Genomic DNA, 6,553 nt, shown 5'->3' with positions numbered 1-6,553 from the left:
CTGACCTGTTGGGACACATCCCGCGATTTACCTCCCTCACAAAGCTCTAGGAACGAGGCGGTGGGGGCTCTCAAGATTGAGGTTCAACCTTTATATATAAAATTGGAAGTGACACTTCACAGGCCACGTTCATGTCGAAAATTATATGCTTCCTTTAATCATTAATTAATTTTTCTCGAATTTCAAGTTTGCAATTCAGACTGGAATCCCAAACAGGCCAATTTTAAATTATTTCATGAAAATTTTAACTAATTCTAGTAAATCATGGTTTTATAGTTCACTTTTTTATTTTATTTTTTTTAACCATAAAACAATTCCTTTCCAAATTATGTAGACTACAAATATCGTTTAAACTTAGACCCGTTTCCATAATTTTTTAAAAATATTTAGTCAGATAAAGAGTTTTCAGAAGAAGTTAGTTTAAAATGATTTTCTTCAAAAACCCTTCTTAAAAAAAAAAATAATAAATAAATAAATAAAAATAAAATTTTTTACCAAACGAGCCTTTTGTGAATATGTAATTCAACACAAAGTTGTCATTTATAGGAAAGAAAAACATGTTTTTCCCTTGATGCTCAATTAGCAAGCAAGTATTCCCAAACAAGGATAAAGCCCGTATTAACATGTGGTTTAGTGACAGCATTTTAATTATAACCTTGGTACATGTAACTTAAGCAATATGATAGAATATGTTAACCTCGAAAATTGGACCTTCCACGTGGCCAACTGAGAGCTACTCCACGTATTCCTCTCTGCGCATAATCAGCGAACGGTCAAACGCACACGATCGGGACCAGCGGGGGTGGCGTCGGCCATATACACTCCGACGGTCAAGTTAGGTTTAGGTGGTCAGAACAGTACCCAGGGGTTGTGCAAAATAATGATAAGGGGGAGGAGAAAATATATAAGCTTGCGTGCTATGTAGTAAGAGTTTCATTACCTTTGCCTCTTGTCAAACCTTGGGTATTTATAGGTGGGATGAGCCGTTGGATGTGGGACATGGGTATACATCTGACGGTATGAGACGTCCGCTCATAGGTGTGAATCAGCCGCGTCTGTAGAGTGGGCTGATAGCTTATTTCTCCTGAGTTGAATTGACATAAAGTTGATAAGTCACATCAACTACCCTCATCGAGACGTCAAATCAATTTAAACCTTAGGTGCAGGGAGGATCTTGGCACAAATCTCTTTTTGAAATTGGCGACGGATCTTCTAACAGAGGTCCACTTCGGCTCGGCCTTGGGGGTGAGGCGCTTCAGTCAGGTCAGTAGTAGGGATCGCCTGTACTTTCGCAGTGTGCTACTAGGTTGTGGTTATTGGTGATATCACTTCGGAAACACTTCGCATAGGTCTTTATGAGGTTGGAATATATGGTGGTGGGCGTTCCGAGGTGGTTCAGATAGGGGCGTAACAGTGGTCCCCCAAGTCCAAGTATGAATATTTATATCATGGATGGAATTGCTTTCCTGATCGGATGTATATGCCTCTGTACTGAGGACAGCAACTCGCGAGAGCTTAGGAGTTGATCTTTTGCAGTAATCGAGGCCATGATCCCAGACAGATGTGCCAAAGTTTCGTTACTGTGTAGGAAAAACAATAACCGATGTGAGGTCGAAGCGCTGCAAGACGGGACGATTAGTAGGAAAAGAGGTTAACGTGACGACTGAGTCGATGACCAGGCTCGTGCTAGGCGCGTGTAGGCTATACGAAGCTGGACGAGGACTAATCTGCCATAGGTGCACTGGCCCATAGGGTCGGCGCATTGGGAGATTGGTAAAACTTTGTAAAGCTTGGGAGGCAACGCAGCGTCCGAAGCGATGACTCACAGGGGACTTCGCGTCAGGTGCGTCCAAGCTTTGTAAAGCTGAGTGAGGAGTTCATCTGCCACCGGTGCGCTGACCTACAGGACCGACACGTTGGAAGATGGCCAAAACTTTGTAAAGCTTGGGAGGGAATGCAACGTCCGAGGCGATGACCCACAGGGGACTTCGCGTCAGGTGGGTCTAAGCTTTGTAAAGTTGAGTGAGGAGCTCATCTGCCATCGGTCCGCTGACCCACAGGACCAACGTGTTGGGAGATGGTTAAAACTTTGTAAAGTTTGGGAGGGAACGCAGCGTCTGAGGCAAAGACCCACAGGGAACATCGCGCCAGGTGCGTCCAAGCTTTGTAAAGTTGAGTGAGGAGCTCATCTACCACCGGTGCGCTGACCCACAGGACTGACGTATTGGGAGATGGCTAAAACTTTGTAAAGCTTGGGAGGGAACGCAGCGTCCGAGGCGATGACCCATAGGGGACTTCGCGTCAGGTGTGTCCAACCTTTGTAAAGTTGAGTGAGGAGCTCATCTGCGGCGATTCAAACGTCAAATGATTTGACAACTGTTGCGTGTTTCCAAGGTGACAGTTTGGTGTCATGCCCATTCTTCTAAATGCATGCTGTGGCTATTTATTATTATTGATGGCTAGTTGTAACCGAGGTGATGCGTTTTAAGCGAGCGTAAAGGTCACAGCGACATCTTGGGCGTAGATCAATCTGGCGTTTCATTTCAACGGCCTAGATTGAAGATGCGACGAACGGCTTAGATTGATCGCATTTGAATTTGACGGTGGAGATCGGATTTGTCTTTCTATAAAATGAGGACTCTGAGGTTTTCTTAAGTTTTCTACCCTTGCGAAACAAACAATATATTTTGCTTTCAAGTCATTGGCGATTTTCGGCGTTTTCTAAGCTATTTCGGCGAGAGATTTGAACTTTCGGCTACCTTACACCATTTCCGGCTAGGAAAACCTTCAAACTCGTAAGTTTCAGTACCTTTTAGGACTTTTAAATCCTGAAAAAATGGCCTCGGAGGGGAGTTCTAGTTCAGGGAGGGGGTTAGAACTAGTGAGGTTGGATGAGCCCACTGTGGCGACCTTCTCAAAAATAGCCGAGAAAATAATAGGGGAGAAATATATGGAAGCGACCGGATAGCCTAGCAGATACTTCTATGCATTAGGGGGCATCGAACTACCCATCCAAATTAAGATAGGCCGACCTGGGGAGACTTAGGACAGAGTATGGGATCCCTGGTAGTAAAGATTTGATCCTCCCCGGGCCGGAAGAAAGAGCCTGCTACCCTAGACCGGGCTATGTGGCCATTAGCGAGGCGATCCTTAGGGCCGGACTTAGGCTGCTAGTTCACCCATTCTTTAGGATGGTGTTTAGATCCTATGGGTTAGTCCCAACGTAACTCAATCCGAACTCCTGGAGCCAAATGGTAGGCTCCTGGATGTTGTGCAAAAAGGCGTCATTATGGGTGGAGATGCCCCTCTCCGTCTTCCAGACCTTTTATATACTTAAGATAACTGCCGGGGGAGGGTGGGATAAGACTCGGGGGGTGGTATTACCTTACTTCATGGGGACCCATACTCCATTCGTGCTCGATCTGCTGAGCTCCATCAAAGAACGGAAGAGCTCGTGGTGCTGGGCCACAGGGCGATAGGACACAAGGGAGGGTGACCCCCCGGCGTCTCTTACGGTCCTGACGAAGTACTCAACACTTAATGAGTATAGTAGTTATTTTTCCTTATATTTCTCTTCGGTTCGAATTGTGCCTAACATTTACACTTCCTTTGTAGGTGCTCTTCCTCGGTGCGAGCTGTCATCCGAGGACTTCAAAACCATTTGTATCATTTATCAGTTGCCTCAAAAGAAGACGTCTTACTATAGGCTGATCCGAAAGAACATCCATTTCATTACTCACGATCTGATGGCATCCCAAGGTAATTGGACCGAAGTCTTTACCCTTTATTCTGAACTCTCAACACTTGTACTAATTCATCATTCGCTCTTTGTAAACAGCTTTAATAAGAAGATGCCTGTGTGCCACGAATTTAAGACCATCCAGAAAATGATGACAGAGGCACGCTTGATCATGCCAATGAGCACCACAAGCTCACCACCGAGGCACTGGAGGCCTCAAACAAAGAGAAGGCGGAGCTGAGGCTGAAGGCAGATGCTCAGTCAGAGGAGATTGTCTCTTTGAAGGAGGAGTTGAAGTCTGTAGGGGAGGTGGCAGTTCAGAACTTCATCGACCACTTTGAAGACCATCCCCTGTATGACGACTTCGCCAATTTTGGGCCTCTTGGAGTGCCCAAAGCTTATTGGATCGACTGAAAAAGGTGTACCCCACTTTGAACATCTCCTCATTGGAGGCAGAGTTCGGGGGGCCAACTGGAGGTCGGCCTGATAGGCTTGCTGAGGAGGCTCCGGAGGCAGCCGATGTAGAAGTCCCTCCAGCAGAATAGGGCTATCTTTTGTAATGGCTTCGGCCTCCTTCTACTTAAATTTATTCAATGAAATGAAATTTTTGCTAAGTATTTGTGCTTCTACTTTTTTTATTTTTTCGATCTGTTCATACTTGTATGAATGACAAGCGTCAAACTAATCGCTTCGTAACAATAACCAGTTAATGATTGCTGATCGGACTACTCAAGTTAATAAAAGTTAAATCACTTAAGTGAATATGAAGCAACTCTTAATGCTAACTTGTTAACAATTTGAGATCGGACTACTTAAGTTAATATGAAGCGGACCACTTAAGCAAACATGAAGAGCCCTTTAACATTAATCAGTTAATAATTGAAGATCGGATCACTTAAGTGAACCTATTGAAGGACTGATGAAACAATTTACTAATCGATGTGGCTCAGAACCGAAGTTTCATTACTTGAGATAAATTGCAGCACCCTTTACCAAGGCAATTCCAGTACTTAGTATGTTAGGGAATTTATAACTGAGATCAAATCAGAACAATCGATTCATTATACCACATCGAGATCGGATCGAAACAAAGGCCCATCATTGATAGTACTTCCTCAAGTGTTCGATGTTCCACTGATGAGGCAGCGCCTTTCCTGCCATGTCTTCAATTTCGAAGGTACCAGGTCGGGATTCCCTGCGGATGCAGTAAGGGCCTTCCCAGTTCGGGTCAAACACTCCTGACTCGATTGGTTTTGAAGATTGGAAGACTCTTCTGAGGACGAGGTCGCTCAGGCGAAGAGTTTTGTTTCTGACTTTGGAGTTGTAATAGTGGGTCATTTTTCGATGATACTTTGCCAAGTTCACTTGGGAGGCATCCCTCCTTTCCTCAAGGAGGTGTAGTTCGATTATTCGAGCCTCATCGTTGCTGATCTCATTGAAGTGTATCCGTCGATGTGATGGGACCCCAACTTCAACCGAACTCATGGCCTTAGCTCCGCAGGTCATGGAAAATGGTGTTTCACCTGTCACAGTCCGGCAAGAAGTTTTGATAGCCCAAAGGACGTGGGGGGGTTCGTCAATCCAGGCCCCATTTGAGGTATCAAGCTTCCTTTTCAGAGTGTGCTTGATAGTCTTGTTCACTGCTTCAATTTGCTCATTTGGTTGGGGGTGATGAGGTGTCGAGAAGTTCTTCTTTATGCTCAGTTCGTCGCATAAGTCTCGCATCTTCTTGTTGTCGAACTGCCTTCCATTATCAGACACTAAGGAGTGGAGAATGCCGAATCTACAAATGATGTTCTTCCAGACGAATTTGGTAGTATTCGCCTCGGTAATCCTGGCAAGGGATTCAGCCTCGACCCACTTAGTAAAGTAGTCAATGGCGACAATGGCGAAAGTTGCACTTCTTCTTCCTTTTGGGAGTGGACCAATGAAGTCAATGCCTTACTTGGCGAACGGCCAAGGGCTGGTTACTACGGATAGGCTCTGAGCAGGCTGTCTTTGTATGTTCGAGAAGCGCTGGCACTTATCACATTTCTGGACAAACTGGCAAGTATCCCTTTTCAGGGTCGGCCAGAAGTAGCCTTGACGGAGAACCTTGTGTGCCACAGTCATTCCTCTGGAGTGATTTCCACAAATTTCCTCATGGATTTCCCTGAGTATGTACGTGGCCTCTTCGCCTCCTACGCATCGAAGAAGCGGCGAGGCGAAGCCTCTCTTGTAAAGGGTATCTTCTTGTAGGACGAAGTGTGCAGCCATTCTTCTTAACTTCCTCACCTCGCCCCTAGAAGCAGGCAGTGTTTGATCCTTCAGGTAGGCGATGATAAGCTGCATCCATAATGGGATGCCTTGTATCCATAGTATCTCTTCACCTTCGAAAGTGGAGGGCTTTGATAAGTGCTCAATAGGGACGACCTTTAGCAGCTCTGAATCCATACTGCTGGCCAACTTTGAAAGGGCGTCTGCATGTGCATTCTCTAGACGGGGGATTTGAGTCAGTTCGAATCTTTCAAAATGAGGAACTATGTCCAGAACCAACTTCAAGTACGCAATCATGCTACCATCTTTGGCTGTGAAGTTTCCATTGACCTGATTTACTATAAATTGAGAATCACTGCTCGCTAGGGGCCTTCTGACCCGCATCTCCTTGGCAAGTCTAAGGCCTGCCAGAAGGGCCTCGTATTTAACAGCATTGTTTGAGGCTTTGAATCCGAACCTCACTGCACAATTTAACTTGTGGCCTTCCAGGCTTTCCAATACAATCCCTGCCCCAACGCCAGTCTCTCCTGAGGACCCATCTACAAACAGTTTCCATGT

The sequence above is a fragment of the Olea europaea genome, chromosome 6 (assembly GCF_002742605.1).
Source record: "Olea europaea var. sylvestris chromosome 6, O_europaea_v1, whole genome shotgun sequence".
Taxonomy (NCBI): Eukaryota; Viridiplantae; Streptophyta; class Magnoliopsida; order Lamiales; family Oleaceae; genus Olea; species Olea europaea.
The sequence above is the reverse complement of the archived record's forward strand: the minus strand, read 5'-3'. Positions refer to the sequence as shown.